At 44.2% G+C, this 12,294-nt stretch overlaps 1 protein-coding gene across 2 annotated transcripts in view; it reads left to right on the top strand.

Annotated features, from left to right (window-relative positions):
• The window catches only part of PAK6 (p21 (RAC1) activated kinase 6), a 42,539-nt gene that overhangs the window by 3,949 nt on the left and 26,296 nt on the right, over positions 1-12,294 (top strand). For both annotated transcript variants that reach the window (XM_055722845.1, XM_027804056.2), the window contains exons 2-4: positions 9,718-10,046; positions 10,356-10,553; positions 11,193-11,257. The gene's annotated coding sequence lies outside the window, so the exon portion shown is untranslated. The remainder of the gene's footprint in view (positions 1-9,717; positions 10,047-10,355; positions 10,554-11,192; positions 11,258-12,294) is intronic.

Genomic DNA, 12,294 nt, shown 5'->3' with positions numbered 1-12,294 from the left:
CTAAAAACTAGGCTCTTAGTAGTAAAATAAATAATAGCAGGACATGAGTAATTCCTCTCGGGGGAATGTCGGAGACAAAATTACACTAATGTAATAATAAAAGGGGCCTGTGTGCAATTGCTCGGAGGAATAGTAACAGGATAGAATGATTTTTCACTGCTGAGAAGTTCAAATGTGGTTCAAGTCAAAAGGGACTGAAACCTGTTAAAACACATGCTCCTCAGAGCTCTTGGGCCATTTCAGAAGGCAGAGTTGTCTGAGTTACAGAACCTGCTGTTGATGCTTTACTTGGCAATCCCAGCAGAGAGGCAGAGACTGAGCTCCTTCTCTGCTTTATCGAATGATGGCAAGTTAAGTGTGCTGTTTGCACTCCTGCTGCTCAGTCAGTCTGTTTTCAGTGAATTAAAAATAAGTATTTCAGGCCCAGACTTAGGACAACCGAGCCATGTGTCATGCATCTGGAGGCAAGAAAGGACATTAAACCATCTTTTGCTTCCTTATTTCCCTCCCACTCTGTATTTCTAATTGTGAAATCATTTCAGAGCTCTGTCTGCATTCCTCAAGCTGTGATGCCCATTCTGGTAAGGTGGTTAAATAGCATAAGCTCATTAACCATTCTCAACTGAGTAATATACAGTGACATAAGATAATTTCTTTTCCATAGCTGGCTTGCATTGTGCTACACTTCAGTTTTTCTTACTCTTTGTATTTCATCTTTGGCATTTCTATGATGTCCATCTGTTTAGCAGACAAGGTTTAGAAAAAATGGAAAAGAAAAAAAAGAATCATCCCATAATACAGAAAAAAAAAAAGATACACAAATGAGTGTAAAAGGGATTTAACAAAGAGCAGAGGTATTGGGACACTGGAATGAGAACTGCTGTTGCCCAAGGCAGGAAGGTGAGAGAAGATCCTGGATACTTGGGGGCTAGAAAAGCAGGTAGTAGAACCTTTTTATTTTCTTCCTCCTTTCCTCCCCACTTACCCCAGCCAGGAAAAAGAACCCAGCTACACCAGCCCCCCCCCCCCAAAAAAAAAACAACCAAACAAACCCTCTCTAAAAAGAATTCATGTTCCTCTGCACTTGCTTAAATTCTAGCAAGGAATAGCACTACTTCAACCAAAAAGCACTTTGGAAACAGTTGGTTGACGTATTTTTTTCTCCTGCAGGTTGCCAAGTGGGAGGGAGAAGGCCTTGTGAATCCATGAGGCACTCGGGTGCAAAGCAGTGCTTTGCAGGAAACAAGCAAGCCCCCAAAAAACCAAATTTAGTCAAAGGAAAGAGTAAGGCAGTAGTGGTTTGTGGTAGATAATGGAAGGTAATTCATAGTCTGCTCTGAATAATCATTGTAGCTGACCTACAGCCCTGAGCAGTGTCATTGCTAGTGGAGACCCAGCTGAGGCACTGCAGTCACTGGCCGTGTGCAGGTATCCTTCTGGTATGATCCAGATGTCCTTTAAACACCATTGTATAAAAAAGATGGTTTAGCTCTTAAAATGTAACATGCAGTTTCAGACTAGTAAGCAAACATACTTGGCAGTTTCAGTGGAGACAAGTGTGTCTATGATCTAATAACGTCAGCTTGATGGCTCTGAGCTAAATTGTTTCGCCCCTGAGAAGCTGGTTAAGTGGGACTGTCTGTGGTGTCAGTGTGATCTTATTGCTGGCCACCTAGTTTTCTGACTTTCCTCTCTGCAATGTACAATGCCTTATAAACAATGATGTTTTCTTATAGTCTGTCACCTTTTTCACTGAGATGAGAATTTTCCTGGATCTCGCTTGCTAATCTCTTCTAAATTTGATGTTTTAGTAAAGACAGTACTAAACAGGCTGCAGAGCCTTGGTTGTGTTACCAAAAGAGTATGGATCAGGCCACTGTCTTCCCTGCTGTGATGTGGGTACGGTTTTTTTCCTCCCCTGTGTAAACCTTTGAGTCTTTCTTCAAAGCTATGACTTTTCAAGGCATAGCAAGAGCTGAGGGTCTTTTACAGTGGAGCAGAAGAGCTGTGTTTAGATGGGGAGAACATGTATGAAAGTCTTTCCTTAATCTGGAACAGAGGGGTTAATATGTGTAGTGGCCAGAAGGCACAGAGCTTAAAATAACCAAGATCAGGATAATTTGGCTTTAAAAACCATCTGGGTCTTGATTGAGTGCTCATTAAAATTATAGTAGCCTTATGATTGGCCTCTGGAAGAATTAAGCAGGGTGTTACACTTTATAATGACTACTTTGGACCTTGTCCGTGAAAGTACATAAATGCATACAGTAACGTTAGAAATTAGCTTCTTTCGGGTAACATACAGCTTGGAATAAGACTGTTTCTAGCATTTGTGGAAGCCAGTGAAAAAACTCTGGTTCCAAGGGACTTTGGATTGGATCTGAAGAACAGATGTTACAGCTGACTCTGGAAGGAAGTCTCTGGGCAAGTCATCTTTGAGCTGTTCGTGCTACAGCAAGCTGTCCACTTTGGGTACACACATAATTAATTTGCAGAATTCAGAGCTCCTGAGTGTGTAGTGAAAGGTGTGGAAAATCAGATTGCAAACCTGGATGCTGTTATGAAATATTAGGGCCATAAAATGAGAATGCATGCTGTGTTTATTTCATTAGAAACCTAAATGTATCAAGTAATGTCACAAGTAGTTTAGATCTTTAGATCTTTACCACCTCAGCAACCATAGATGATGTTGTTAGACGAGATGCTCCTGTTTGTAACTGCTATTGAGGAAACTTCTGGATTTCTGACACTTTATTATAAAATATGCACTTTTTGGTGTTAACAGAGAAGAAAATGCTAATTCTGTTGCTTGCTCCTGTATTAGGAATTTGCAAAGCTCTTTGGGCTTTTGTGTTCTTTTCCAAGTTCTAAATATGTTCTCCCTAAGCATCTGCATAATAGCAGCCCGAGTGACTTAAAAATGGAGCCAATAACTCATTTAAGGAACATTGCCATTTATTTCTCTGTCATTAAAAGGTAGGTTTTTAAAACAGTCTCTTAGAAGTCAGGGTCACCTAAATTATCTGGCTACTTCTAATTTGTTTTCTGTGACCACCTTCATAATGGGTTGTGGCTGTTCTTGGATGAGATTGCTGTTTGCTGAAAGAAGGAAATGAAAGAATTTTCCAGATCACTACCCAAGTATTTCTGTAGGGAATCTTTGCTTAAGCACTTGGGCACAACTGTTAGCCAGGCTTTCCGTTTTCATCAAAGTTCTGAAGAACAAAACAAGAAAATGCTCGTTTTGAGTCTTAACAAGCATTTGTTTTTAAAGGTCACATATGGAAATGAACTAAGTTAATACTTTTTTATATGAACACATTTCTCTGAATTCATTTATTTATAGAATTTATTTGGCACTCCAGAGAGCACGTGAACAAGAAATATGCTTTTTGAATTAATAATTTGATGAGTGATGGTTAAGGAGAAGGTTAACAGATTTTTTTTCACTTATTTTTACAATGCCATCTTCAGAATCTCTGGATCTGTAGAATAGGAGACATACCATTTTATTTACAGTTTAAATGGCTATGTCTCTTGTTGCTCTATTCTTAACTTCTTTAATTATTATAATTCTTGAGAAACTAGATATTTATTTTAATATATATGTATAAATGGATTAGTTTCTGGTGTTCCCTTGAAGAGGATTCTGGTTCAGTTGTTCCACTATGGTTTGACCCCTTACAGCAGCCAGTGGGACCCAGACTTGTTCAAAGGAAGGACATTTGTTATGATTGCAGCCAAATGCCAGCAGGTCCATGTGGTCAGGTGGACTGTATGACTGTTTAATTTGGGCTCCGTCAATCATGGAGTAGGGTTTTGGTATAAAAATGCTTTTACAATACCAGAAACAGCTGGCATGTTTCAGTTCTTTGTAACACGCATTGCCTGACTGTGTACACGTTTTAGTTTCTTATTGTGGAATCTGACAGCATTAATAATCGCACAAATGTTTTGGGTAGTTTTGATTTTTTTTTAAATGGAGGAAATGGTGGTTGGAAGCTTCATCATGTGTCTGCCAGGCTGTGTTCTGCTGAAACAGTGTGCCCCAGAGCAACCAGCACCTTATTCTGTCTTTATGCAAGTGTTTAGGCTATCATAAATTGCAGCCTGAATGAAGACCGGAGGAGAGAGCTGAGGATAAAGAATGTAAAAGGCTTCTCCAGGTACCAGCAGGAAAGGCCAAAAATCACTCTTAGGGGAGGCAGCAATTAACAACTTTTTCTCTTCCCCCTGCTGTAGAAGTTAGTACACAAGACAAGGATGTCATAGCTAATGTATTTTTTTATGCTACATAAATAAATTTCTAAGTGGTGATTATAACCATTTAACCCTCTGCACCCTGTCCTGTGGACTCCACCGCATTCACAGCTCACGGAGATAAGGGAAGCTGAGGGCACAGTATTATGACGTGCTTGTTTCAGTGGCAAGACAAGATGGCCCTGTTCCTGCATTGCTGGTCACTGGCTTCTGAGTTGTGGTGGCATGACTGTGCAGCTGAACTGTATGCCAGGCTGCTGAAAGAATCTGAGTTTTAAAACTATTATTATTATTAAAGCTGCTACAGGTTTAACCCTTCACCTACCTCCCATTTCCAGTAAAACCGAAAACTTTTTGATGCAAGTGGTTATATTGGTTATCTGCATGGTGTAGTCTGCAGGCAGCTGCACAGTGGTACCAGCACAACTAGGGGAAACGAGCTACAGTATAAAAGTATGAATGAGCGGTGAGCAGCGGTGCTCAACAGTGAGAGGAAGGCAAATGCTTGCTCCAGTTTCAGCAGCTGGAGGGGGTTGAAGATAAATTTTGGATACTCATCCCCTGGAGGGCATAGAGATAAAGTTTTGGACGCTCATCCCCGTTGCAATGGTCAGCCCTTCCTCTTTTCTCTTCCTTGGATTCCATTCAAGCAGCTGCTCTCTGCCTCTACCAGCCTTCCCCTGAAATAAGGTACCCATACAGCACCCTCCTGCACCTGCTGTAGGGTGGCTGCTGCTGGGAGGGTGACCGTGACACCCGTTCCCTGGCACAGGATTAACGGTGCAGCGCTCTCAGATGGGCTACATGCGTTCAGCTGCTTAAGGCTGTGTTGTCTGTGAGGGCAGTTGTTCCCTGCCTCCACATGGCAGCAAGTGGGACGGGAGCCTCCTGCACTGCACAGAGCCACGTGGCTGGGTTTTGACAAGCACAAGTTCCAGCCCTCAAATTATTCTGGGCTCTTGAGAGTTGGGTTTGAATAATGTACTCAGAGGTAGAGAGTGACTAATAACTGCAAATGTTGTTAGACTTTTGCTACCGTTATTTTAGCCACTAGGAATTCTCTGAATTCTGGTTAATACTTTTGCAATAGCTGACTGACCTAGTTATTCTGAACAGAAGCTGTAGTCTCTATTCGTCTTATGTCAGCCAGGGATTTCAATCTGCATTTCTATAGCATCTTTAAGGATTGCAGCACGCTTGAAAAAACGACAGATTAAGCTGCCTCTGTTCTGTGGGAGTTAAGCATTGTCACAGTCATTTTACCAGTATGCAAAATGACTTTCCCAAGGTGACCTGGTGAAGCTGTGGAAAAGGTAGGCTACGCTGACTTTCTGCTGTGATGTTGCCATTGCAGGGCTGATAGCCCTGACTTTTGTGGGAAGCAGCAGATACACCTTTTGTGGAGGGTGGCATAGACTTGTCTGGTAGAGCATGACGTTACTTCTATTATAACCTAATATGTCTGTGAATTTTTGCAAGTAAAAGATCTGGAAGAAGTGTGAGATGGCTGTGATCCAAGCTGCATTGATATTATCTGCAGGGAATGTCTACCAAGCCACAGGAATTTAACCAGTAGCAAAATAGCATGTGCTGTGTTCAGGTGATGCTCTTGAGCTTCAATTTCAACTTCTCATCAGTGTGGGAGTTAAAATTTCTAAAGAGTCTTCTGTTTTCTCTCTTTAATCTTAATCTGCTTTCTTGCCTATGTTCTCATCCCTCGCTGCTCCAGCTTAACGTTCTCAGCCTGGCAGAATTTGCAGGTCCCTGTGCTGCTTTCTTGGTGGCCATGCTTTGCTCCACCGTTGGAGTTGCCTGGCCCAGGAGAGCTGGCTGTAATTCTGCCCTGCTGCTGCTGAGAGCCTGAAGCAGCACAGATTTTCTTCTTTCATGTGACCCAGCATGCGTTGTATTTGTCGGTGGGGATGTGGTGAAGAGGGACCCCGAGCATGACACTGCCCTGCCACATTTGAGCGTGGGGATGTGTCCTGGTCTATAACAGCACTTGGCAGAGGTGATGAACTCTCTAAAACAACTTCCAGTTCTTCAGCTGTGGTGTGTTTGGGTTTTTGTTTTGAATTGGGCAAAAAAAAAAATGTGAACTGGATTAGGCTGTAAATGTTGGAGACAGTTTCAAGCGGACTGAATGAGCTCATGCATTGGGAGTGCAGATGAAGCTTTGTCCTGCTGCGATTTCCAGGATGCTGCCTTTATAATGTCAGCAATACATAGTAAGCAGGAGGATAACCCTAACATTAGAGCTGGCAATCCAAATAGTGCTCTCTTGAAATTTTCTGCTCACTCTGAATGCAATAGCCTTGGGGAAAGGTAGCTAAGCTGTAAGCATTTATTTAAAGCGAAACTGCCTCTGGATTGCGCCCTCCTTATCTCCAGTCCTGGCTAATGTCATGTGTTGATTATGAGACTTGCAGACTTGATTCCTATCTTGCGCTTCCTCCCACGGGTTGATGCTGATGCTTTGTGAATTTGCAACACACCCTTTCTCCTAGTGACCCCTTTGTCCCAATTGCTGGTGTATTTTTTCACGTCCCTGGCCAGCTTACTCTGGATTTCAAGAGCCATGAAAGAGAAGGCCCACACTGCTTTGATGGCCATGCATTTGTGCCTCCTAGCAAATCCCACTGTTCAGAGGAGCCCTGCTAGAAGGTCTAGCTCTGAACCACAGCCTAGCTCCACAGGTGGAATTGCCTTAGTTCTTACTGGAATTTCCTGAGTGTGTCAGATTTACTGTGCCTTGGTATTAGGTCTCTCTTGGAAGCTTTGTTGAAGCAGGTTAAATTTTTCTTAACAGCATGCCCAGTTCCCACAAGCTCCAAATGGGTGGCTGTGTACATTTCTCTTGGCTGAAGTAGAAAAAGACATTGTATATGGTAGAGTTGGCACTGATGTCTCAAAATTTTTTTTCTTTTTTTTAAGATTAGAAATGCCCAGTTTTGCTTTCTGGCATAGTAAAATGCTGAAAAGGGGTTTTTTTCTTTCTCAAAATTCTGCTCTGGTAGAGGTGAAATGGGCTTATATTGAATCTACTGCAGCAACAGCACAGGACACGAGGTGCTGGTGCTTTCCTGCTGCAGTGATGTGGATGGGCAGGGTGAGAAAAGAGGCAAGATCAGCAGTTTTGATCTGAAATTTGCTACGCTTTGTGTCTGGGGAGGGGACATGGAGTATGGAATGGCCTTTGCTGTGTAGATAAATCAGGCAGTCTGCGATGCAAGCATTTAGCCAGTGTACCCTGCAGCACTTCTTCCTTGCCAGTTATGGCTGCTATAGCTAAGAGACAGGACCTGAATGAGCAACACAGAGTATAGCAAACGTAGGAGGAGCGGGGTGTGTATGCGTGTGTTTATATAAATGTGTGAGCATAATTATTTATATTATCTTGTGCAATTCACTAGGTAAGAAGGGAGCAGTGGGCAGGGAAGGAGCAGTGAAATGTTTAATAGAGGGACAATTGCTAAAGGAGAAAAATAGAGATGCATCACTTACACTGGGAAATTTTTCTTCAAAGTGTGTGGGACTGCTGGGACCAAACTTGTGAATAGAAAGATTGGAAAATGTCCTAAATTTTCATTAAGATTGTAGGCAGCAGAAGTTCGCACCAACTCAAAGCTGCCTTGGTTTCATCTAAGCTTGTGTCTTGACAAGTAAAATCAGGCTCTTCCATTTATAAAGAACTTGTGTCTTGTTCTAGAAGACTGTCTTAGCATGTAAGCCCATGAAATATAATACTTATGCAAATCTGAAGCCAGTTCCAAGCCTGGGTGACTCCTTGTAGAATATAAACGATGCTTCTCCGTGACACTCCCAAGCTGTCGCTGTGCAGACTCTTGCCGGCTGGCACACCAGCCAAGCCCAGATGAGCAGATGACCATGGCTGTGTGCGCTCAGTGGTGTTTCTTCCACACCTAGCAGGACTGTGCTCTGTTTCCTTGTTTCTGGTCCTCCACCATGCTGCTTCTGCCCTGCAATTTCCAGTCTTTTGGAGAAAGAATGCTGCCCCTCTCTCTTGATTAGTTTGTTATTTACTACTGTTAATGAGAATTTTCCCTTTTTTGGTTACATCTGTCTATGGGGCCTGTCCCATTGGAGGAGACGAGCTAATCTCCAGACAGAAAGGAACCTGGCTACCTTTATTTCCTATACCCTAGGGATGCTGCTGAGAGGTAGCAGGCAGGAAACTCCATGTCTTTGGCAGGCTCTGGCAGGCAAGGACCTGCAGTCTAAGGTAGAAGTGGTGACGGCACTTTCAGGAAACAGCCTTCCACAGCTTAGCTAACAGTTCTGGAAATGAGGATTATGAATCTCAGACCATCAGCTACAATGCCAGGGTTTCCTTTACGTTCTCTGTATGAACCCCGGTTCTGTTCCTTCTCCGTCATGTTGCTGTAGATATTGTGCATTCCGGCGAGATCTGTGACTCTAGTTGTTGTACAAAGATACTGCAGCCTAGTTAGGCAGGTTGAATGGATAGGAAGGAAAATGGGAATGGGGGAACATGGTGAGGTCACGGGGCTGGCCTGCCTCTGCTGGACAAGCCGCTCCTGCAGAAATGATGACAGCCTAATGATTACTGGTATCATGTCATTCATTTGTTTGTTTTAAGGGCAGTTCAACAAAACCAATGCTAAAAAAAAAACCTTAAAAAAAATCACAGGGGTGGATTTGTAAAGCTTTTATCCCTGCTCTTTGGACCTAAAAATATCTTAGGGTTAAGCTAGCATTGTTAGTGGTTTGGAGAGGCCAAGAGCCCTCTTTATTTGCAGTGGAGAAAGAGCAGCTAATGGGTTTACTGCCATAAACTCTGACCTGTCCCAGGCTGTAATCCCCAAAGCATGTCCTCTAATGGTGCTCCCTTCTACCTATGCCCATCCGCCACTGCAAGTGATGGAGCCGGTGTCCTGCTGAACACAAGTCACTTATGGAAATGTCTGTTTCCAGGAGTGGGTAAACCCTGAGGCATGAGGCAAGGCAACAGGATTATAGGGTGATACCAGACTTCAGACCTGGCGGCACTGACTCATGCCGAGTGACTGGGGAAGAGTAAAAGTGCCAGGTCATGTGCTGCTCATCTGCAATGCAAATAAATTGGTGAATTCTTCTATAGGTCAGCCATATAGCAGGCAATCAAAGCTTTTCTGCTGGGAATGACAAGGAATTGGTGGCAGGTCCTGAAATCTGCAGCCAGGTGACACGGGTGGAGATGTGGGGATTCATTAGGAGCTGCAGCAGCTCAAGGCCCCGAGGCTGTGGAGCCGAGAGAAGAGCTAACGAGCAAGTCAGAGCTTAAATAAGTCAGCAGTGAAGTGTGTGTGGGGGGGTGGTGGTGTAAGAAAGGGTGGAGGGGAATGGGAAGTGATCTCCCCAAGGGTCTTGCCTGAGACCCAGCAAACCTCGGTGCCCACGTGTGACTGAGCTCTTTCCCTCTCTCATTCCCTCTAGGGACCAGAAAAGGAGAAGACGGTGAGGAGAAGGCAAGGTGGTCCCAAGAGACTCTGCTGCTGGCATCTGTCGTTTTCCTTGGAACAGGAATCTGAGGCTTCCCCGCGCCGTGTGCTTCTGTGTCCCATCTGCTACCACACCCTGAAATCAAACTCGGCAGCTTAGGTGAACCAGGCACTGTACAAACATGTCAGACGTGCCTCCACCCCTTTTTCTTCTCCCACTCTCTCCTGCCGTCTTTCTTGCTCAAGTTTACCGGTGTGTCAGCGGATTCTGGTGGCAGAGCATTCCCACCTCCCCTCTGGTTACGGAGCAATGAGGAGTCAGGGGTAAGCTCCCTCCCACAGATCTGGGGGTCGGCATTGACTTGCTTGCTTTAAAGCAATGACGGCACCGTCCTAATGGCCGCTGTTTCGTGCGATTTGTTTCCTCTGTTTACAGCGGACTAGGTTTGTCAGTTTAAACTAACGTCTTCACTCCCCAGTGGCTGTGCTGCTACGGCTTAACCCCTTCCCTACGGAGCTAAGCCTCGCCACTGCCAAGGATTAGCTTAATGATCACACGCATGTTGGCAGTGCCAGCCTAGGGCAAAGTGAGAGGGGAATGGTTCAGGGGGTCATACAATTTTTTCTCTCAAGGGATGGTTCTGGAAGGGAAGAAAAACTGGGAGCTGGATTCCTTTGGGAAGGAGTTTACTTCATCTTTACGCCTATAGCCCAGCAACACCATCCTCCAATCGGCTCTGCTGCATGACAGTGGGAGAGTTTCCCTCCAGACCCTCTTTCTCCTCTCACTTGGAATTGTCCTCTACCGGCATTGTTGCAGCAGGACTGCCAGTAAGATCTTGCATTTATTGCTTTCTGGTGTCTTTTTAGGTGGGCCAGTGTATGGGTCTGTGGTGCCTGGGGTTGAGCAATTTACCCTATTGACACCCAAGATGACGGGGAATGCGGAGAGGAAAATGCATTGTTGAATCTTGCAGGGTGCTGCTCTTAAAACATTGGGGTGAAGTAGGGGTTAAAAATTACTCCGGATGATGCTTGAGAAAGCAGACAGCATGTCAGGAACATGCATGCTTATTGCCTTTATGCGAGAGATAGCGATATCTCCTCTTAAGTCTCTTGTATCTGCAAGGACCCTCACCGTATCTCACGGAGAGGTCTAATTGAGTCACCAGTTCAAACCTTCCTGCCTGCTTCTGACCTTCTGGCTGCTGCACTAGCCAGGATTCTTTCAGCACACCTACCCACACTACTCTGTAGTACTCGCGCGTGTATGGGTGCATGAGTGTATTTTGGCCACCTGAAAACTGGCTAATCTCCTCCTATTCAAGTTACAATCTGCAATTCTATTGGGCATTTGTACTTAATTATTTTTGCCAGGTGGTATCAGCATACACAGCCAGGTATTTACAGCCACAGAAAACAATCCTGTCCATTAACGTTTGCTGATGTATTTGCTTTCTTCTTTGCCAGGACATTAACACTTTAATGTGTTTGGGGACAGAGTACTGAAAAAACAGAAGAGAAGTTTGTGGCTGGTGAGTGCAAGTTCTCGGGTGAGGCTGGGGGATGTATATAGAGTAAGAGATATTTGGTGAGTCTTCCTCTGCTTTTCTGAGTTTTGTGCTTGGGTAAGATCCTACACAGCTGCTGGGGAAAGCAACACTGCTGCATGGCTCGCTCTCAAGCCCTGTCCCACTGAAAAGTCTCATTCTTGATGGTGTGATGAAGCTGTAGATTGATTTTAATATTCTGCACTGCCTTGGTATGTACATTCTGTGTGCTAAGTGTGGGCAATGATTTATGTGTCTAGTAGCAAAGCTGATCAAGTAGTGGGAAGAGCTATTAGCAAATAGTTTGCTGGATTAGTAACTGTGCTTCCAGGTGGAAAGTCTGTTCCCTGTGCTGGAGTTGTTTCTGTCTAGATGGGTGCGAGTAGGTATGTACCTGGAAAGAATATCCTGGGTCCTGCTGACAAGGCTTGCAAAAGTGAGAAACTTAACTCCTGCTTGGTCACAAAATGGTTTTATTCCAAAGCAGAAGCACTATAAAAGTTTGGCTGTCCTACCTCCAATCAGAAAAAACCAGCAATTTTCAACCTGCTTCTGTAACGTGCTTAGAGAAAGTCACAAGCAGAGAAAAAAGCTAAATATTTTGTGCAAATGGCTTCAAACAGCTTGGATTAACCTACGCCAACTGCAAGTAAAAACTCAGCCAGGGTCTGCGTTCTGCATTGCACATGATGTTTTCTTGAGGGTACCATGCTGAAGTTTCATTGCATTCAGAGCCACACATCAGTTCTGTACGTGTGCAGGACGTTGGCTCTGAAGTTAGCAAAAGCAGCTGAAGGCTAGCCAGCACATTGTGCTGCACAGCACGGATAGCTGAGCAGAGGACAGCAAACTTTCAGATCTTGCCAAGGGAGGGTTTGGACAAGGGGACCAGTTTTCTTGTCTGTTATACTAACCCTGCTCCTGCGCTGGTCTCTTTGGCTTGTAAGTGATGGTTGTATAGACTTTGTGCAATGGAGTACAGAATCAGGGTTCGGCTGATACAGGTCTTGTTTTTAAGGAAT

This window comes from Falco cherrug, chromosome 10 (genome assembly GCF_023634085.1).
Source record: "Falco cherrug isolate bFalChe1 chromosome 10, bFalChe1.pri, whole genome shotgun sequence".
NCBI classification, from domain to species: domain Eukaryota; kingdom Metazoa; phylum Chordata; class Aves; order Falconiformes; family Falconidae; genus Falco; species Falco cherrug.
The sequence above is the reverse complement of the archived record's forward strand: the minus strand, read 5'-3'. Positions and strand labels throughout refer to the sequence as shown.